Raw genomic sequence first — 23,792 nt, 5'->3', positions numbered from 1 at the left:
CTTTTCTTAATCAAACTTGTAAATAGACTTAAATATACTTGACCTAAACTTTCAAAAGCCAAAAAAGAACTAACTCATTCAAACCATTTTTAGGCCTTTGTGCCTTTTAAACTTAATTTTTGTTAAAAGAAATGCACCTACTTTAAACTTAATTTTTAGGCCTTTGATCCCTCATTTTTATGTTGGTACGTAGGCACAAATCTGAAGGTCTTGTCAAACACAAAAATATAATTAATGAATTCTTTTCTCATCCCCCCATTCTATTTGTTTGTAAACATCACTTTGTACAAAATACATATGCACACAAAAAGGGGCTCCCTAGGAGTACCTAGGACACTTTGGGTGCTAACACCTTCCCTCTGTGTAACCGACCCCCTTACCTATAATCTCTGACATTTTATTAGTTTTGATTTGAAAACTTCTTACTTTTGGGTTTTGTTCGTACTTTTTCCCTTTTCCCTTGGAAACAATAAAAGCGCGGTGGCGACCCTTGTTATTTGAGGTCTTGCTTATCCATAGCTTGATGATCATGAATTTACCGCTGCAGAAATTATATGGTGATTCTGCCGGGGAGTGGTCTCCATTGGGTTTAGCCTACTTTTTTGTGTGTATATAATTGTATATATGTGATGTATGTATATTTGTTTATGTGATATAATCTACTTGTTGTGCTTGGTGATCTCTTAGTGGTGAGATAAGTTCTAACCCGAACTTGAGTGCAATTAAGATAGGAGGATGGTATGGTCATGTTCGACTTGTGCGGAGTAGTCCTTTACAAGTTGGATTGAGATCCATCTGCTCAATGGAGTCTCTTTTGGATTTGGAAATGTCACACAATGATTTGTGGTTAGGCATTACTATCTATAATTTGGGTCCAAGAAGCTGAGGACCGTAGAACATTTACCCCCTCTTGGCCTATTTAGGATGTAGTGTGGAGACTGTTCAGGTGTAGACTTGATAACAGTTGTTACGCGATACTACACTCGGACGAGTTTCTCTTGAGAATATTATGGGTCGATGAGTCAGTCATCTTAACTTGTAATATCCGATAGATGAAATTAAGACTTTGGGAACTTTTCAGAACATGATCTACAGGTTTTTATCCTTAGTTCACTCCTTTGGGATGGTTCTTACCCAAACTTCATGCTCGTGACATACAACAAACCCTTGATTCTTGGTTGATCCAATCAAGTATTGTCAATATCAATGGAACTTGGGTGTTGATAAGGTGAAAACCATAATCCACTAAAATGGATGATTGATCTTAACAATGACTTGATTCATCCCTTGACCTTGGATTGTTTGCCTTGTGTATGATCCCTTATTTGTGATTGTTGCACTCATGCATTCATGCACATCATAACATTCATCACATGAAAATTTCAAGGAACTGAGGTATTATTTGCAAATATTTTCAGACCATGGATTATGGACGAAGGAACACTAAGAAGTACATTTTCAGATGTCCGGACTTGAAAGAGTTAAGGAAGCTAGCATTGTTTGTATTAGATCCCTTGGACTTCAAACAACGTCATGGGAAGTTATTGTTTATCTTGTCTGCTGATGTGGTTGAAGGACTAGGGAGTGTGTTAGTGCAGTTCTATGATCCTCTCTACCATTGCTTCACTTTTCCTAATTATCAGCTTGTTCCTACATTGGAGGAGTATGCCCATCTCTTGGGGTTACCCGTTTCTAGTAGAGTGTCATTTAGTGGGTTGGAAGAGATTCCCAGATCTCATCTTATTGTTGAAGCTCTTCACATAAAGAAGTCTGAGATAGAGGCTCATTGGGTGAAGAAAGGAGGTTTATTTGGGTTTCCATCTGATTTCCTCATCAAGGAAGCTATTGCTTTTTCTCAAATCGGTAGTGTAGACGCTTTTGAAGCTATCTTTGTGTTGCTCATTTATGGATTAGCATTGTTCCCTAACATTGACGGTTTTGTTGATGCTAACGCCATTAGACTCTTCTTGATTGGGAATCTTGTGCCTACTTTGTTGGGTGATATGTATTTCTCTTTGCATCTAGGGAATTCTAAAGGTGGTGGAACTATTGTTTGTTGCATTCCTCTTCTGTACAAGTGGCTTATTTCGCACTTGCCTCAGACACCTGCTTTTGTGGAGAACAAACAATCTCTATGATGGTCTCAGAGACTTATGTATCTCACTAATGATGATATAGTTTGGTATGATCCTTCTTTGAGCAGTTTGGAGATTATTGATTATTGTGGTGAATTCTCTAATGTGCCTCTCATTGGTACACAAGGAGGAATTAACTACAACCCTGCTTTGGCTCGTCGTCAACTTGGGTTCCCCTTGAGAGACAAACTAAATAACATGTTATTAGAAGGTTTTTTCTATCATGAGGATAAAGATCCCTAACATTTGAAGCAGAAGATTGTGAATGCTTAGCATAATGTGCATAGGAAGGGAAGATCCGAGCTTGGTCTGAGCAACTGTGTAGCTTTGGAAGCTTACACTCTTTTGGTGAAGAAGAGAGCTTTGGAGCTGAAGAAGTCTTATCCTTGTCAAAGACCTATGTCTATGGTTGAGCCATTAACTCTCCCTAACCAAGATATAGAGGAGTTGGAAGATGCACTCTCCAAGATGAAGCAAGAGAAAGATATATGGGAAGAGCGTTTTCGTGCTTTGAGGAAGAAGCATGTGGAGTTGTAGTTGGAGTCTAAGGACAAGGATGCACTTCTTGAGCTACTTGAAGACCGAATGACGAAGAGACAGAGAGAGCCAGAGGTTTCATCTTCTAGCATGCCTCAACCTTCCTTTGCTTGGAAGAAGATTGTTGATGAGCTTGTCCTCGAGAAGACTCAGATGAAGACTTCTTTTGAGACCGAGATTCGACGCATTCAAAGGAAGTACGCGCCTACAGCCAGATCTTCTGACATTGTTAGGGATCCTTAGGATGACTAGTCTCCTTTTCTCTTGTATTTTTCATTTGGTTTCTGAAATTATACTCTGTGTAATCCTTCCAAATATATAAATGAAAAGAGATTTTTATGGTCATATCAAATTGTTACAATTGTTGTTAAGTATATATATATATATATTTGTAAATGATATAGTAAGTTTCTCTTTCGCCAGATGTCTCATTGGTGTTTCTTCTGTGCTTCAGCCAAGCTGACTCATCGGTACCACACTCACGCCAATCATATGAGAATAATGGAACATCTTGAGCAAGAGAACAGAGAGTTGAAGGACAAGATCCCTCGACTGACTTCCATGATGGAGTCAGTGTTAGCTGCCCAGAGCATGTGTTCTTCCAACGCCCGCAACCCATCCTCCTCAGAGGACTATCATTTTAGAAGTGGCTACTTCTACCAGACCTGTTGCTACCGCTCATTTTGCGCCTTTCATGCCTGCAAGATTCCTGTGGGGAATGCCATCTAACTTCACGCCTGAAGGCTTTGCGCCTACTTTTGCTTCCATGCCGACATCTAGCCCGGTCATGTCTGTGCCACCTCCCATTGTGCACACCTTACCTCGTGTAGAGGACACCACTTATCATCCAAAGCCGTCTGAGGGTCCTCATGTTTATGAGAAAATGGACGAGATGAAGGATCAGTTTCTTGAGATGCGCAAGGAATTGAAGACGTTGAGAGGTAAGGACTTGTTTGGGAGAAGTACTGATGAGTTATGTTTGGTGCCGAATGTGAAGATTCCGTTGAAATTCAAAGTTCCTGACTTTGAAAAGTATAAAGGGAACACATGTCCGCTCAGTCATCTAGTGACGTATGCCCGCAAGATATCTACCCAAACTGACAATGATCAACTGTTGATTCACTATTTCCAAGACAGTTTTCCAGTGTTGCGCTCCGTTGGTATATGGGGTTGGACAGTGCAAGCATTCACACTTTCAAAAACTTGGGAGAAGCTTTTGTTAAAGAGTATAAGTACAACTTGGATATGGCTCCTGATATAGACCAATTGAGGTCTATGTCTCAGAAGGATAAAGAGACATTCAAAGAGTATGCGTAGAGGTGGAGAGAATTAGCTGCCCAGATCACTTCTCCTTTAGAGGAGAAGGAAATGACAAAAATCTTTTTGAAGACCCTGAGTTCATTTTATTATGAACGCATGATTGCTAGTCCCCCCAATGACTTTACCGAAATGGTAAACATGGGGATGAGGCTTGAGGAAGGTGTCCGTGAAGTGTCAAAGGAGGAGGTATCATCAAGTAAGAGATATGGTAGTAGCTTTGGGAAGAAGAATGATAGTGAAGCTAATGAAATGACCAGTGGGAGGCAGAGGAGGCCTCAGATCAGAAGGAATCAACCACCCAGTCAACACCATCATCAAGTATCTTCAATCATTCCTATATTTTCGAATAATCAAACAACACCAATTCAGCAACAACAACAACGTCAACAGCAACAACTGCAACAACGAACGAACACCTACAACAATAACAATAGCAACAATCATCAGCCACAAAACTTTGAGAGGAAGAAGGTCTCTTTCGACCCGAATCATATGACTTATATAGAGATGTATCCGTCTTTGGTTATTAAGAACCTACTCCAATCGAGAAACCCTCCACAAATTCCAGAACCACTTCCATGGTGGTACAAACCTGAACTCCGTTGTGCTTTTCACCAAGGAGCACCCGGACATGACATAGAAAACTACTATCCGCTCAAGTATGAGGATAGTGGAATGGTGTCCTTTGAGGACCGTGCGCCAAACGTGACAGCAAATCCACTACCCGCTCATGGGAATCCTTCAATCAATATGGTGGACGATTGTCCTAGAGAGTTTAATGTGTTTGATGTTCGTATCATCCGAAGGTCCTTGGTACAGATGCATAAGGACATTTGTATGGTGAGTGATTGTGAGCATTACCATGATGTTGTGCTATTTGCAGTGTTAATCCCCGAGGATGTATGGTTATGAAAAAGGACATCCAGCGGCTGATGGATGAAGGCATGATCCAAATTGTTCAATCCCGTCATATAGATGACGATGTCAATGTCATAGTGCCCATTTTTAAGCAACCAGAGAGATTGGTAGTTCAATATGACAACAGTAACAGTAACAGGGTCAGCAACAGATCAGTATCACCGTTGGTTATACGGTTTGTGGGTCTAGTCCCGTATTCATCTGATAAAGATATTCCGTATCATTACAATGCAACAATGATCAAGGATGGTCAAGAGGTCTCGTTTCCTACAACCAGTTTTGTAGTGAGCATTGCTGATGTTACCAAGGTGACCCGCAGTGGTCGTGTGTTTGGGTCGGTGTTCCGAAAAGACAAAGAAGATTTAGTTGTCAGTAAGGAAGAGGAAGTGCCTGTTGTAGATCCGCTTAGTGCTTCAAAGGATAAGTCTGGTGAATCCAGTAATTTGAAGGCTAATGATGATGATGAGGTACTTCGTCTGATAAAGAAGAGTGAGTTTAATATGGTGGAGCAGTTGCTCCAAACCCCCTCAAATATTTCAGTACTGTCTCTGCTTATGAATTCAGAAGCGCACATAGAAGCAGTGCAAAGAGTTCTTGAGTAAGCGTTTGTGGAGCATGATGTTACGATGGATCAATTCGATCATATTGTGGCTAACATCACTTCCTACAACAATCTCAGTTTTTGTGATGAGGAACTCCCTGAGGAGGGTAGGAATCATAATCTGGCTTTGCATATCTCTATGAATTGCAAAGATGATGCTTTGTCAAATGTGCGTATTGACACCGGGTCGTTATTGAATATGTTACCGAAGTAAACTCTATCAAATTTATCATATCAAGGAGCACCCATGAGGTATAGTGGCATAATCATTAAAGCTTTTGACGGATCACGCAAAACAGTTATTGGTGAAGTGGACCTTCCAGTAAAGATAGGTCCGCCTGACTTTCATATTACTTTTCAAGTAATGGATATCCACCCGGCCTACAGTTGTCTGTTGGGAAGGCCATGGATCCGTGAGGCAGGGGTTGTTACCTCCATATTGCATCAGAAGCTCAAATTTGTAAAGAATGGGAAGCTTGTCATTGTTGGTGTGGAGAAGGCGTTGTTGGTTAGTCATCTGTTATCTTTCTCTTATGTTGAAGTTGAGGATGAGGTTGGAACTCCGTTCCAAGCCTTATCTATTGTTGTTGAAAAGAGAGTTGGGGCCCCATTTCCTCATTGAAAGATGCAAAGAAGATTGTTGAAGAAGGCAATGTTGATCAGTGGGGGCGCATGGTAGAGGTCTCCGACAACAAAGGTAGAACCGGTCTGGGCTTTCAGCAAGGTTCATCAACTTCAAGGTATGTGGATATGCAACTTAATTTTCCGTAGCGGAGGGTTCATTCATGGCAATCAACAACACCTAGTTGTTGTGCTAGAGGATGATGAAGAGGGAGACTGCACCAATTTTGTGAAGCATGGAAAGACATGCAATAATTGGACTGCTGTTGATATTTCTGTTATTTTGCACCGATCTAAGTAATTGCTTTTATATGTTTTCAAAATTCCTTCTCCTATGCCTAATGATGACACTGAAATTCACCGTATTTTCGACTTTGATTTCGCATGCATTTTAGTTGTTTTATTGTTATTTTGTTATTTTCTTTGTTTTTAGGTTTTCAGTCTAATCGGAGCCCCGATTGAGAAAAGGAGCGAAAATAGGCTAAAAAGCCAAAAAATCAGCATTTTACACTTGTGGCTCCCACTGTGGCGGGCGCCATGGGTCCAGCCATGACGTGTGCCAATTTCAACCTCTCCTCAACTTCCACATCTCCCACTATCTCCACTTGGGCGCCACAATTTCCTCCTGTGGCGGGCGCCATGATGTTGTGGCGGGCGCCACAAGAACAAAATGGTTCCCTCCCATTTTCAAACTTAGGGGCATCCTTGTAATTTCCATTTTTATCCTTGCCTATAAATAGAACCTTGATTTCATTTGTTTGATCATCCAAACTTAGTTACAACTAGGCATATATCAGTATAGTGTAAAAATGGTAATCGCTTCACATCGGAGTGTTGCCACACAATGTAATCGAGTCTGTAGTCGAGTTTGGAGCACTTTGGAAGGAAGTTTAATCCTTCCGCCATTTTCATTTCTGTTACTCACTTTATTTGACCCTCTGATTGGAGCAGGTTTTATTGCTTTACCTTTGTCTACTATATTTTCCCGCACTGCCTTTATTTTTGTTTACTTTCCCGCACTGCCTTTATTTTTGTTTACTTTCCCGCACTGCCTCTATTTTTGTTTACTTTCCCGCACTGCCTTTATTTTGTTTACTTTCCTGCACTGCCTTTACTTTGTTTACTTTCCCGCACTCGCACTTTACTTTGTTTATTTCTCACACATCACTACTTTTATTTACTTTCCTGCACCCGCACTACTTTTATTTACTTTCCTACACTCACACTTATTACCTTTTTTATGATAAAAATTAAAATGCATTTTTACTTTACCATGTCTGGCTAAACCTATAAAGGCTAGAATGTAAGGATCGTAATTGAACCGATAATTCGTACAATTGTCCGTAGGAACACTTAAGGGCTATTTTGACTTTCAACTTAAGTTTTCCCGCACTTAATTTCCGTTGGGTAAGATCGAAAGTCGTCCGACGTCTGTTTAAACTTAGTTGTTTTTAACTATTTGAAATACAGCGAAAGCGCTTTGTTTAGTTCATTAGGAGTTTTTAACGTAAAAAGAAAAGTGATTTTAAAACTATTTTTGGACGCGTTTATAAGTTTAGAGTCTGGTTCGTGAGAAGCTCTTTTGGTTAAGAAATCCAGGTCAAAATAATTTTCAACTTAGCCAAGAAACTATATTTCTTAAAAATAGGTTTACCACTCTAATGCAATGCGCGCCTTTTTATAAGTGACAATAAGAGAGTTTGATTAGGGAGTACAACTTTGTTCTGAATACGCGAAAGCGACAGTTCCCGTTAAATTGGTTCTTTTCAAGGTAGGAAACACTGCCCATAAGTAATTCTATTAGCAAGTACTTGGATTATTAATTGATTATGTGAATTACATTCGACCATGTCTTTATTAATTGAATTGAATTTAATACTTTATTTTTCATTGTGCACTCTTGAAAAGACTGTTTCGATTACCTTAGATAAACACCGTAACAATAGATAACGATAGATTGAAATTTGGTCTCTGTTGATTCGACAATCTTTTATATTACTCTGACGCGTTCGTATACTTGCGAAAAACACGCATCAAGTTTTTCGCGCCGTTTCCGGGGACCAATTTCGTCAAAATTCATACCCTGTTGTTATATCGTTTAGACTTAGGTTGTTACCTGCCGGTCAATACGAATTACTCGTAGTACCGGAAGCTTAGTAGATCCTCTGGCGGAACCTGAACGTCACACTCGCGCACGTTTATTTTTCCATAGAATTAGAAGAGCTATGGCCGAAGATCAAAGTCAAAGACCTCTTAAGGATTTGAACTAACCATCCAATGAAGAACCTAGTTCTAGTATAGTAAACCCAACCATCCCAGCAAATAATTTCGAACTTAAACCCTCCCTGTTGCAACTAGTGCAATAGAGACATTTCGCAGGTTTTCCTACTGAGAACCCAAACCAACGTTTAAAAATCTTTCTCCAGTTAGCAGACACTTTTAAAACCAATGGAGCTTTTCCTGAGGCAATCCGTTCAAGATTATTCCCTTTCTCCCTCAGAGATAAAGCCATATCATGGTTAGATTCCCTTCCACCCAATTCCATAACAACTTGGGAAAACCTTAGAAAAGTATTCCTTGCTAGATACTTTCCCCCAAGTAAGACCGCCGTTTTTCGAAACCAAATAACCAGATTTACCTAGAACCAAGGAGAATCGTTGTTCGAAGCTTGGGAGAGATATAAAGAGCTGTTAAGAGCATGCCCACATCATGGTTAAGAAAATTGGTTAATCATTCAGACCTTCTATAATGGACTTCACTATAACACTAAGATAACCATCGACGCTGCCGCAGGTGACGCACTGATAAACAAACCTTATCCTAAAGCTAGTGCCCTTATCGAAGATATGGCTCAAAACCATCAATCATGGGGAGTTGAACGAGCGACAGTTGAGAAGAAGGAAGCCCAAGGAGGAGTACATGAGTTAAGCTCTATAGACATGATGCAAGCTAAAATGGACGTGTTAGCCCTCAAGGTTGAGCATATGTGTATAAACCTGAATACTGCAGCTGCAGTTTCGTCGGATTGTGAGATATGTGGAACCAAAGGACACAAATCTGCAGAATGCAGTCTCATAAACAAAACCAACTATGAGCAAGTGAACTACGCCCAAGGGAACCCGTATTCAAATACCTATACCCCTTGATGGAGGAAACACCCGAACTTCTCCTATAAGAACAATAACCCTATCCAAAATACTGCACCTCTGAGACAACCAGGTTACTAAGCCCCAAGACCAAATCAACCTATGCAACCTGTGCCACCAAAGCCGAGCCTTGATAAAATTATGGAAAATTTTATCACTGCTCAAACCCAACAAAACAAAGAGTTCATGAACTAGAACATTCAGGTTAACGAACTGATTACCCAGTTAGGAACCAAGTTGACCAAATAATTACTCATAATAAGATGCCTGAAACCCAGATCTCTCAGGTAGCCTTAAACCAAGCCCCCTAGACTACACCTGGAGGACAATTCCCTAGACAACCTTAACAGAATCTAAGAGGAAAAGCCAATGCCATTACCCTACGAAGTGGGACCGCTTATGATGAGCCATTTAACCCAAGAATGAGTGAACCCAAAACTTCTAAGGAATATACCGAACCCACGGACGAAGTGAGGAACCAGAGGAATCTAAAAAACAGGAAGGTGAAGAAAAAGGAGAAGAACCTAAAGACAAAACTTATGTACCACCCCCGCCATACAAACCATCGATGCCATATCCGCAAAGACTCAAACAGAGCCAGATCAATAACCAGTATCAGAAATTCATTAAGGTTATAGAAAAACTTCACTTAGAAAACCCTTTCATAGAAGCCATCAACCAAATACCTTCTTATGCAAAGTTTCTCAAAGACATCCTTACCAACAAACGTAGACTTGACGATCTGAAGCCCTTGGAATGCAATGCTATTTCCGAGAATAAGTTAGCCAAAAAAGATAAAGATCCTCGAAATTTCTCCATTCCTTTTCTTTTGGGAAGTCATGTCATCGAAAAAGCTTGTCTAGACTTAGGTGCTAGTGTGAGCTTAATGCCTTTAGCAGTTTGTGAGAGGTTAAACTTAGGAGAATTACAGCCTACTAAGGTGTCACTTCAATTAGCCGATAGATCTGTTAAGTATCCGATAGGCATATTAGAAGACGTCCCTGTTAGGATAGGTCAGCTATTTATCCCTACTGATTTTGTTGTCATGGACATTAAAGAGGATAATGATATACCAATCATTCTAGGTAGACCGTTCTTATCAACTACAGAAGCCATAATAGATGTAAAGAGAGGAAAGTTGACCTTTGAGGTAGGTGACGAGAAGATAGAATTTATACTTTCAAAATTTCTTATGGCACCTGTGATGGGAGACGCATATTATGCCATAGATATCATTGATGAATGCGTTAGGCATATAGAACAAGAAGAAATCATAAAAACAATTAAGTTGCCATCAACTCTCATACTGGAAGATGATAGCTTTAGGAAGCCCTACATCGATGATAACCTTTACGAATGTTTATCCCTTACCCCAGATCCTATGCCATTCCCTGAGAAACCAACCTTAGAACTTAAGGAACTGCCTAAGAACCTGAGATATGAGTTCCTCGATGAAGAGATGAATCGTCCAATTATAGTCAGTGCTACCTTGAGCCAAGAGGAAACAGACCAACTCTTAGATGTTTTACGAAGATATCCCTCAGCCTTAGGATATAATATCTCTGATCTGAAATGTATAAGCCTATCCGTATGCATGCATCGGATTTCGTTCGAAGAAGATTCAAAGCCCTCCAGAGAACATCAGAGAAGAATAAACCCTATAATGAGTGATGTTGTTAAAAAATAAGTTCTTAAGTTACTTGAGGCATGTATAATCTATCAGATCTCGGATAGTAAGTGGGTGAGCCCTGTACATGTAGTATCTAAACAGGGAGGCATCACAGTAGTGCAAAACGGAAAAGGCGAACATGTAGCAAAACAGATAGAAGGAGGATGGCGGATGTGCATAGACTACAAAAAGTTAAATAAAGCAACCAGGAAGGATCATTTCCCTTTACCATTTATAGACCATATGTTGGAGCCTCTAGCCAGAAACTCGTACTTCTACTATCTAGATGGATACTCTAGATTCTTCCAAATACCTATCCACCCCGAAGATCAAGAAAAAACTACCTTTACATGCCCTTGTGGAACTTTTGCCTACAAACGAATGCCATTCGGACTCTGTAATGCCTCAGCTACTTTCCAACGCTGCATGATGTCAATCTTTGTCGATTACCTAGATACTATCATGGAAATGTTTATGGATGACTTCTCGGTTTGTGGATTTGATTTCCAAAATTGTCTTGCTAACCTTGAGAAAGTCCTAGAGACATGCGTGGAAGTGAACCTTGTGCTGAACTGGGAAAAGTGTCATTTCATGGTCACCGAAGGGATTGTTTTAGGACATATAGTTTCCGAAAAAGGTATTGAGGTAGATAGAGCTAAGATAGAAGTTATAGAGAGTCTAAAACCACCCAAAACTATCAGAGAAGTCCGAAGTTTCCTTGGACATGCTGGATGCTATCGGCGTTTTATCAAAGACATTTCTAGAATAACTAAAACTTTAATTGGCCTTTTAATGAAAGACGCTGAATTCATTTTCGATGAAAAATGTAATGAAGCATTTAATCTTTTAAAGCAAGCGTTGATTTCAACACCCATTATGCAACCCCCTGATTGGTCAGAACCTTTTGAGATAATGTGCGATTGGAGCCGTTCTAGGACAAAGGAAAGATAAAAAATTACATGTGATTTATTATGCCAGTAGAACCCTAGACGCCGCCCAACTTAACTATGCAACAACTGAAAAGGAACTACTAGTTATAGTTTTTCCTATAGACAAGTTCAGATCTTATCTAGTAGGAGCCAAAATTATAGTTTACATTGACCATGCTGCCATTCGTTACCTATTAAGTAAAAAAGATGCCAAGCCCAGGTTACTCCGATGGATTCTATTACTACAACAGTTTGATTTAGATATCCGAGATAAAAAAAGGCACTGAAAATGTAGTAGATGATCACCTTTCTCGGCTAGAACACCTGAAACCAGACTTCATACCCATAAATGATGATTTTGCCTATGATAGACTGATAGCTAAACTAAGAGCCATTGAAGACGATAGCCTAGGCCCTCATGAGCACTTCCAAAAATCCTTAGCTGTATGTAACGTGCCATGGTATGCAAACTTTGTTAATTATCTAGCTGCTGATATCATACCCCCTGATCTTGACTACCACCGGAAGAAGAAGTTCTTTAACGATGTAAGAAACTTTTATTGGGACGAACCACTCCTTTTCAAAAAGGGTAAAGACGACATTTTTCGCTGTTGCGTTCCAGAAAAGGAGGTAAAAAGTATAAGTGAGCATTGTCACTCTGCACCCTACGGTGGACATGCGAGCACCTCTAAGACATACGCCAAGATTCTTCAAGCTAGCCTGTTCTGGCCTACCATGTGGCGTGATGTCCATGCTTGCATTGTCAAATGTGATAGATGCCAACGCATGGGAAATATTTGAAGATGTAACGAAATGCCTCTAAGAAACATTCAAGAAGTAGAACTCTTCGACGTTTGGGGTATAGATTTCATGGGACCTTTCCCACCATCTTTAGGAAACAAGTATATCTTAGTAGCTGTGGACTATGTGTCTAAGTGGATTGAAGCTATAGCTGCACCCACAAATGACACTAGAGTGGTGATCAAGTTATTTAAAAACTATATATTCCCTATATTTGGAACACCCCGTTTAGTCATAAGCGATGGAGGATCGCACTTCATATCGAGAATATTTGATAAACTTATAAGCAAATATGGAGTTAGGCATAGAGTAGCGACACTATACCACCCACAGACTAGTGGCCAAGTAGAAGGATCCAATAGGGAGATAAAACAAATTCTAGAAAAAACTATCTCTATATCTAGAAAAGACTGGTCTCAGAAGCTCCAAGAAACATTATGGGCCTACATAACCGCTTTCAAAACCCCTATAGGAACAACTCCCTACCAACTAGTCTATGGAAAATCCTGTCATTTACCTTTTGAATTAGAGCATAAGGCCTATTGGGCCATTAAAACTTTGAATTTGGATTACCTGACCGCTGGTGAAAAATGTACCCTTGGCATCCACAAACTGGAAACAGTCAGGAAATCTGCCTACGAGAATGCCATAATATACAAAGAGAGAACCAAAGCTTGGCATGACAAAAGAATTGTGAAAAAAGATTTCAATATAGGCGACCCTGTTCTCCTGTTCAATTCTAGGTTACGACTTTTCCCTGGGAAGCTGCATTCAAGATGGATTGCCCCTTTCAAAGTATCTAAGATTCTGAGATCTGGAGCTGTAGAAATCAAGAACGAAACCTGTAGTCCATTCATTGTAAATGGGCAAAGACTGAAGCTCTATGAAGGAGGAGACATTCCACCAGATTACTCCAGCCACACTCTGATAGATCCACCAATTCCTACACAGATGTATAAGTTCTAATCGTCGAGCTAACGACGTTAAATAAGCGCTGCTTGGGAGGCAACCCACGGTTTTCTTATCTTATTTTACTTTTTCTGCATTTATTTACTTTATTTTATTTTTAATCATATTCTCGTCAGAACTAAATATCATTTGCAATGTTTATGTTTTCAGGATCCTTTTCCCTATCCTTTGCAGGATGTAGAACTTTGATGACATGCACGTGGCCTTCAGAGATGACACCCAGAGGGAGCGTTACATAGTTCTTTACCAGCACCCTATGGAACCTACACGCTATCTGGACCAGGATTGCATGGATGCCCTAGGCATTGAGCCGAGCATCAGATTCTTATGCCACCAACTCCAATGGGATGAATTCGCTGATGACATGAACAACACCTACAGGAACCTGACTTTGGAGTTCCTTAGCTCGTTTGCTTATGATCCTTACTTCGGACCAGATGGACATGCTGTTTTCAGGCTATTCAGAACTGAGTACTCTTTCATCCAGAAGGAGTTCGGTGACTTATTAGGTTTTCAGACTACCCCCGGCGCTATCCCTTAGACGCCGATGGGATACTTTCTAAGTAAGGAAGTGGAGAAATTCTGGAGCGATATCTCTGGTGGAGGGAGTCAGGATCCTTCCACTCAGTTGTCCCAGGTTATCCACAACCCTGCTATGAGGTATTTCCAAATGATACTGGCGCACTTCTTTCTTGGAAGACCAGATACTGAGACTCTGCTGAGTGAGGAGGAGATATTTTTGTTATTCTGTGCATCCCAGTCACGCCTTGTGGCATGTGGGAACTTTCTACTGTGTGGCCTTAGCAATGTTGCCAGATCATCCGAAGGAGTTATTCATGTAGGAGGGATTGTCACGCAGATTGCCATTGCCTTAGGTCTGCCCCGGAAACTGCTCAATCTCAGGATTTTTTGTGGCTATACTACTATGGATATCGATTTCTGCTTGACCAGAGGATTGATGAGGAGATCCTCTTTCAATTCCAGACAATTCAGATTGTTGATTGATAGCGAGACGATACACTACTTTACACTGCCAGACCCGATGATGACCAGTGTTCATGACCCAGCTAACTAGAGTTATGCTTTGGAAGGTCATGGAGAGACTGTTGAGGAGCATAAATCCCCTCCTGTTCCTGATTATACTCCTACACCATTTTCACCCAGGATTACTATGCTCTCTAATAATTTATCTTTGCATCCCCCAGATTTCCACACGTAGATTGTCGAGTGTGGTAGAGAGACTGTCGAGCTTAGGCAGGAGGTGGCTGACCTTACTTTATAGATTGCGGTATGCGATGTTACACATGTTACTGAGGCTGATTGTTTGTACCAAGAGATATCAGAGCTTCATCAGGAGATAGCCGTACTTCGTGGATCCAGTCAGGAAGAGGAGCCCCATGCTGTTTGAGTTTACCGTCTCGTTTACCTTTTCTTATTTATGCTTATATTATTTTTTGCATTTCCCAAACTTATTTTATATTATCGCATTTGCTACATTTTAAAATTATATTAGCACTTTGATATTTCCATATATATATATATATATATATATATATATATATATATATATATATATATATATATATATATATATATATATATATATATATATATATATATATATATATATATATATATATATATATATATATATATATATATATATATATATATATGTGTGTTTATTTCCTTTATATTCATATTATATTCTAATAGTATTATTTATTTATTTGTCTAATGTTTAAATTTTATTTTCATAAATTGTGCAAGCCTTATTTTATTAGGAAAAATAATGAAAATGCTATCCAGACCCCTAGACAAAAAAGAAAACATGGAGAAGCCCAAACCAAAATCCTCAAATTTCGGCCTAACTTCGATTTGCTCTTGTGGCGCCCGCCATAGACGCTATGGAGCCCGCCACGGCGTCTGGTATATACGGGGAAGATTCAAAGAATTCACCATTTTTGGTCCTTTAAACTTCCAAAACCCATTTTTTCCTCTTCCAAAAACTCCCTTAAACCCCATAAAAGCTCCTAGATTTCTCATATTCCCACCATACAATTTACCTTTCCAACTTCCATTTTAACTTTCATCCATCAATATCCATAAAAATCCCACCTTTACCATACTATATATATATAACCATTTTCATCTTCTTCAACACATTCAAAGAGCAAAACAATGGAGTTCAACGAATATATTCTTTGCGAAGGGAAACCCAGGGATAGGCAGAGAAGGATTATTGAAAGGTTGCAAAATCGGGAAATTCTCCGGACGAGGTACGTGGATGATAACTGTCTGTATACTTTGGGTATCTACCACAATGTTTTTCATTTGTTAGATTTTTTAGGCTTGCACATTATCTTTTCAAACAGAGAGCCTACCTTTGAGCGACTGACAGTCAAGTTTAGAAGTTCTTTAATTTATATTGTCAGTCCTAACACTGCTAGTACAGTTGGTACTATTATATTTTGAATGTTTGCTGTTGAGTATGAGTTTAGTAGCAATGAATTAGCAGGTCTGTTAGGAATTCCTCATGGGTAAGGTGCTATTTGTGAGGCCCCTTTGGATTCAGACTGGTCAGTCGAGGTGTTTTCCTTCTGGCAGAGATTGTCTAATACTTCAATAAATTCTTTTGAAGGAATTCTTGCCTCGACCATCCATAACCCGGAGTTTTTAGATATCTGTTGGCATGTACTATTTTTGGCCAGGAGAATCTAAACAAGGTTAATGCTCGGGAGCTTCTATTTTTACAAGGAAGCCTCACAAATAGGAGGATTAATTCGGTCCCGTTTATGATTGCTCATATGGCTTTAACTCTTAATAAAGCGGGACCTATTCTTTTTGGAGGACTCATTACGTCTATTGCTCGGGCTCTTAACCTGAATAATGAGATAGCTACCTTGGTTCCCTTAGCTCCTCGCACAATCAACCTTAAATTTCTAAAAGATATGAAATTGTGCCGAGTGAGAAGAGAGGGAGGTTATGTGCTTGTGATTCATGGTGTAGCTTTCCCATCTGTTGCCTTACCATGCACTAGACGTACTGATGTACGTAATGAAAGGAATTGGACCTATGATTTAGATGCTCCACCTGTTTTAGGTCCACTTCCTCCTAATGTTCCTGATGAGGAGGGACACAACACTGATGAAGAGCTTGATCGGAGAGAGCAATCTCCCGTACCTCATGTGTCCCCCATCACCCTTCACCACCACACACCGCACCATCTTCTTCTTTTGTAGGTTTTGCTCCTGGATTCTATATTACTGAGGAGATGTGGCGCGACCACATGGTTAGCGAACAAAGGCATGATGGCCCACTCTCTACCATTCAGCAACAACTGGCGGATAACATGAGCTTCATGCAAGAATCGCAACGGAGGACAGATCGATCCTATACGACTGTTGCACAGACCCTGCTTGCAATCACAAACGAGCAATCCCGTCAGCGGAACTACCACCGTGAGCATTTTGCGCTGATGGAGGCCACTCAGGGTTCCATTTTAGGCAACCTTCGAGAGGTGAGGACTGCTCAGGCTGCCTTATCGGCCAGGATGGACCAGAGAGACCGTTGTCGCAGCAGATCCCGTCGTCTACCTCAGGATGGAGAAGGGACCAGTGGTCAGCAGTAGTGTGACAGGTTACTCTCCCCTTATCTTATTTCGAAATAGTGGGGACAATGTTGGATTTAAGTGTGGGAGGAGATTTTATCGCTTTCTATTTTCCTTTGCTGTTTTTAGTTAGATTGTTTCTTTTTATTGCTTTTTAGTTGTTTACTTTGTTTTATTTTGTTTTTAGTTAGTGTATTTTAGAAAATACATGTGTCTGACGAGTCACCAGTATAGTGTATCTTTAGTACATCCTCATCTCCCCATTCCTTTAGCCCTACCAACAATTTTTGCAAAAGAAAACAATGTTGTTCTGAATGTTTTTTGGGCTTTAAGACAGGTTTGAGGTAGGATGTGGTGACTTGGGAGAACTTTTTGAAACATCAGTATCGTTTTAGCACCATAGACTTCATGAATATAGGAATCACTCCCGAAACCCCATATACCATGGCCTTAATTATCATTTCAGTATAGTCCTCAGTAGTTTACTCTAGCAGTCAGCTCCGGCTTAAGCATGTTCTACGTAGGGGACCGATAAACATAAGTGAATGATCAAGTGCAATAAATAAAGAAAAAGGCAACTCTGGGATAGGTGACCCTCGCAAGATCATTTAAACCAAAAAGTTGTAAAAAAAAATTGTTGCAAAAGAAAAAGAAAAAAAGGCTCACCCACTATTAGTTGGTTCAGAGGTATCTGGCTCTGAACTCGGTAGGGAGGATTACGATCTGATCCCCCATAACTGCATTTGGGTCAAATAAAAGGGTTTACACAAATTTATGTGCCAGAAACCCCATGTTTAGGATCAGAATCACTCTACTATGAAACATGTACGGATAACGGGCTTAATGTGATTGCGCCTGAATGAAAAGGACCCAAAAAGAGATGAAGAGGTAGGCCTAGGTACTGTGGGATAATATGGGTTAGTTAATATAGGAATGGAGTTTATGTCCGTGTTTGCAGATAAGTGTCATCACGATACCCTTGGTTCACTCAGTTAATACCTATCACTGCATCCTGACTTGAACTTAGAAGCCATTTTAGCCCGAATCACTCATTGACACCAGTTTTTCTTCTTTGAGCTTTTAAGTATTTTGATTGAGGACAAGCAAGGGTCTAAGTGTGGGATAATTTGATGACATTGAAATTCACCGTATTTTCGACTCCGTTTTCGCATGCATTTTAGTTGATCCCTCATTTTTATGTTGGTACGTAGGCACAAGTCCGAAGGTCTTGTCAAAAACAAAAATATAATTAATGAATTCTTTTCTCATCCCCCCATTCTATTTGTTTGTAAACATCACTTTGCACAAAATACATATGCAAACAAAAAAGGGCTCCCTAGGAGTACCTATGACACTTTGGGTGCTAGCACCTTCCCTCTGTGTAACCAACCCCCTTACCTATAATCTCTAACATTTTATTAGTTTTGATTTAAAAACTTCTTACTTTTAGGTTTTGTTCGTACTTTTTCCCTTTTCCCTTGGAAACAATAAAAGCGCGGTGGCGACTCTTGTTATTTGATGTTTTGCTTATCCATACCTTGATGATCATGAATTTACTGCTACATTACCAAAATGTCGGGAATGGAAGATTTGAATAATACCTTCATCCCTCAATCTCTGAATACCCCTCTTGACAACTATACATCCGCGAGGGTTCACACTACAAATCACACAACCATCATGTTCATGTTCACAATCACATACCAAGCAAATATCCTTATGCACTATCACTAAAGATCTTTTAATATAGAGGACATCATAAATTTTAAATTCATTGGGACAATCGTCCACCATATTCACTAAGATGTTACCATGAGGAGGAAACAAATTTTCTTTGACATTTGGCACTCTGTCCTCAAAGAACACCATACCACTCTTTACCAGCTTCTGACCTTCATATTTTAGTGGATAGCAATTTTCTATATCATGACTAAGGGCTCCCTGGTGAAAAGCACAATGAAGATCAGGCTTAAACCACCATGGTAGTGGCTCACGAATTTGCGGAGGGTTTCATAAATTTTGAATTCACCGGGATAAACGTCCACCATATTCACTAAGGTGTTACCATGAGGAGGCAACATATTTGCTTTGACATTTGTTGCTCTATCCTCAAAGGACACCATACCACTATTTACCAGCTTCTGAACTTCATATTTTAGTGGATAGAATTTTTCTATATCATGACCACGGGCTCCCTAGTGAAAAGCACAATAAAGATCAGGCTTGAACCACAATGCCAGTGGCTCAGGAATTTACAGAGGGTTTCTTCACTGGATAAGATTCTTGAGTACCAAGGACGGATACAGCTCTGCATATGTCATTGGAATTGGGTCAAAAGACACCTTTTTCCTCTCGAAATTTTGCCGATGATGGTTATTATTGTCATAGTTGGTTCATTGTTGTGGTTGTTGTTGATGTTGTTGCTGAATTGGAACTGAATGATTGGTTGAATTGTTCGAAAAAACTGGAATAATTGATGATACTTGGTGCTGTTGTTGGCGGGATTGAGAACTTTTCCTCACATGAGGCTTAATCTTCCTCCTAGCTGATACTGCATTAGTTTCTCCTTCCTTCTTCTTAGAGAAGGTACCACCATACTTTTTGCTTGTTGATGCCTTATCTTTGGACAAGCATCCTTCACGGACTCCTTCCTCTAATCTCAATGTAAGATCCCAATTTTGACCCTAAGATCCCTCATGTTATCCCATCATTTGCATTGGCTTCGGGATCACACCTTGGCATCCTACTTACTCCTTATTCATTGGGTTTGCATTAGGAGAGAACACCAAACACATTTGATTGTATCATTATTTGTTTTTCATTATTTATTAACCAAAATACCAAAAATATGTCCATGTATAGCTTTGTTTCTTTTGTAGGTAGTGTGTGCATTCACCAATGCCTCATCAAGCTCATATCTAGGGTTTAAGACCCTCAGTACAAGGATATCAATAATGGAATGGTTCATATTGGTTCTAAACATCATATATGGGTCCCCGTAATCTTCACTTATCATTTTGATCAAGAAATCATCAAGAGTTTGAAGCTTATTTGCCTTGGAAGACCTAATTCATTTGGGATTCTTGTGTGACTTCCTCAGCAAGTTTCTTCAACATTTGATCAAATATTTCCAGGGATACTTCACATTACATCATATTTCACATATATGGTCCTCCATGAGTCCCAAATATCAAGAGAACTTCAAGTTTGCAAGTTGGTTCAAGGTAGTTGACCATAGAAATTCAACTAGTCAAAACTGAGGTTCCCTAGACCCTATCTCCTACACGTTTTGTCATATGCAAATTATTCCAAGAGAAACATTACTCTTTATGACATTCCAAACAACTTTCATGTTGACATCAAGAGCTATTTTTTCTTGGAAAGTCATTTTTTATGGTGAAAGATTATAGGTCATGTTATTTGTGCCCTAGTCAGGAGGTCAACTTTCAAGGACCATAACTTTCTCAATTTGCATGAGATGAAGTCCATCCAAGTTCCATGATAAAACTTAAGATGTCTTCTCCAACCTTTATGCTTTGAGAAACTGCAAATTTAACTTTCAAGGGCATGTTCTAAGAGGAAATATTATAGGTCATTTTGGGCCATTACCATTGAACAAGCAAATTTCCTCAACTTCTAAAATGCATAACTTCTTCATGCAAAATCAAAATGAGGTCAAATTTGTGACCAAATTTAATGAGATTGAAATAAATACAACTTTTATGAAGAAACATTTTCCATTTTAATCTCATAAAAAAAGTTATTCAAGGTGGAAGAAGTGGATATTTGACTTGGTACATAGATAAATTTCAATTATGTTTGATTTCTCAAACTTCCACCTCAAATTTCACCATGATCCAAACTTCAAATGGAAACATGTTCATCATGAAAGTTGTTCCCCTTGATGTCACGTTTCCCAAAAGTCCAAGATCACCTCATTTTTATAATATTTGAATAATTTGCTCATGGTTACTCTTCATGGTTCCATTTGGATGAATCACATGATCATTTCCCAATTTCAAATGTATGGATTCATGTTATACTTTCAGCATCACTCATTGTCCTTTTTGGACCTGATTACATTATCTCATGGACCTATCACACGCCCATGCAAGCATGCACCTTCAATTTCTATTTTTGGCCAAAATTCAAAAGGTGTGAAAACCAATGAACATGGCTGTAAATACATGCCTTTGGTGATCAGAATTGAGATCCTTTTTCCCAAGCTTTGTCCCCATTCTCTCCCAAACCCCATTGAAAGGATAATCTTGAATATTTCTTGAATAATTCTTGAATAATCGAGTTTCAATTTTCATTCTGTTTTAGAATTGAAACTCCAAGAGCCCAAGCTTTTTAATCATCAATATCATCTTCTACAAACTTCTAGAGTCAAGCCAAGCCAAAAGTGAAGCAAGATCAGCTAATTTGAAGCACTTAGAAGGTGAGATTTTAGAAACTTTTCTTCTTCGATTCCCCCTCATTTCTCATCCATTTTGATTAATTGTTGGTTTGCTGAAGTCCTACCAATGTAGGCAACAAGATTGAGTTGCTTTGAGGTCAAATCAAAGCAACTCAGATCATGATCCTCAAAATTCAAATCCTTGTATCTTTCAATATACTTGGAATTGAAGAGAATTGAGGCCAGATTCGAGCTCCTGAGCATTTTTCTTTAAAATCATGTCCTTTTTTTTATTTTGGCGACGGTTGGTGGTCATCCAGTCCGGTGAGGCTCACCGGAGAAGATGACTGAAGCCCTAGCTCCAGTGGAGTCTTGGTGTGTTCCCAACCATTTGATACATTCAAAATGTTTTAATCCTCGACCTTGGTTTTGATTACCCTTGGTGTGACGGTTTGACTTGGTCTATCGTGGATAGCGCCGGCGTCGCCATCAGATTTGCCACCTCAATTAATGAGGGAGGTTTGATGGCCCTTGTTTTTTTGAATTTATTTATATTTTCTGATTTTTCATTTAATCCCTTTATTTTGTTTAATTCATATTAATTTCATTTTTAATCCAAAAAATATGGAACTTTCACAAAAAATCTTTAAATATTTTTCCCTTCCATATTTTGAATTAAATTTTTTTTTTGGATAAATTTTTGTATTTTTCATGAATTAAATGTTTTTGTGCAAATTTTTAATTATTTAAAAATACTTCTGACTTTTTAAAAATAGTGAATTTTTTTGTCTAAGTCATGTGACCTTGTTTGACCTAGGATAAATCCCTTGGCCATTTATTTGGTGTTTTAAAGGGATTTTAGGTTTTGACCAAATTAAAATGCATTTTAATTCATTTTTAAATTGATTAAATGTTTAAATTTATTGTTGAGCCATTTTTATGGTCTTGTGATGTTTGACTTTCTGTTTGGGCCTTGTTCATGGTTGATTTGACTTTTGTTGGATCAAAACCATTGGATTTAGGGGATTGATGAAATGTACATTTCATATTCCAAAATGAATGGATGATTTCGATTTGATAAATTTGACCCTCGAGGCATAACATTCTAGTAAGTGATATTGTAAGTCTCTCATTCTTCCTGGAATTGTGTGGATACTTGACCTTTTTTCCTTTCATTGGAGCTAGAGGCATGCTTGTTGAATTATCCAAGTTAGAGCCCTTCTCATGGAAGATGTGTTCGCTCAAGGATTCATACTTGTGAATGAATGGTTGAGTGTTCTCCAAAGAATGACTTAATCAATTAAAATCCACCACTAACATTTGACTAACCATTGACTAATTCTTGTCAATATTGGTTTATTTTCAAGTTATTTACTATTATGCAATTTAAATTTCAGTCATTTATCATCCATTTACATTTACATTTCATATAACTTGTTTATGTTTCAAGTCCTTTTCACTTTGCTCATTTGAGCCATATATTGTGATTATATATATTGTTTATCTTATTTTGGTTCTTATTTGTGGTCTTAGGACCTTAAAACATTTAATAGCAAAAAAAACCCTAAAAAACATTTGGAGGACTGTTGGACTTGATCTGAACTTTCTGGACTTAGAATTAGGTAACATTCCCTATGCTAATGGGACTTGGTCAATGCCAACATTTTGAAACTGAGTTATTTTGAAATGTGCCTTCATCTGATGCAAGACTTAGGGATTTCTTGGATTCATCTGCTACTCTGTCTTTGTGCTTAATTGTTATTTTGATCTTGTGTTTGATGTTTTATTCTAAGTTGATCAAGGGATAATGCATCTGATACATTGAAAGACAATGAAGACTATTAGCTATTAGAGTGATTGCTTGGATGTGGCTATATTTATTTGATGCCTTGATCTTCATGATATCTAGATATTACTCATTGCTTATTGATTATTTCTTGATTAAAGTCCAAAGGAAAATTGGTTTCTATATGACATTCTTGTCTGTTGAATTGCTTAGGGTAGTCTCTTCATCTCCTCCCACTTATTTAATTTCAAAATATCTCACTCTTTTCAAAAACCTTCTTTGTTTTGTGATTTCAAACTTATACATGTTTTAATGATTAGAAACTTTTGCCTTATGCCATTTAATTTTCAA

General features: G+C 38.8%; 1 non-coding gene across 1 annotated transcript; it reads right to left on the bottom strand.

Moving 5' to 3' along the window:
- Positions 1–8,742: 8,742 nt before the first annotated feature.
- On the bottom strand, positions 8,743–8,848 carry LOC127134222 (small nucleolar RNA R71). Its single transcript, XR_007807976.1, has one exon. It is a non-coding gene; the product is annotated as a small nucleolar RNA R71 (small nucleolar RNA).
- Between the last annotated feature and the right edge of the window lie 14,944 nt (positions 8,849–23,792).

The sequence above is a fragment of the Lathyrus oleraceus genome, chromosome 3 (genome assembly GCF_024323335.1).
Source record: "Lathyrus oleraceus cultivar Zhongwan6 chromosome 3, CAAS_Psat_ZW6_1.0, whole genome shotgun sequence".
In the NCBI taxonomy this organism is placed as follows: Eukaryota; Viridiplantae; Streptophyta; class Magnoliopsida; order Fabales; family Fabaceae; genus Lathyrus; species Lathyrus oleraceus.
The sequence above is the reverse complement of the archived record's forward strand: the minus strand, read 5'-3'. Positions and strand labels throughout refer to the sequence as shown.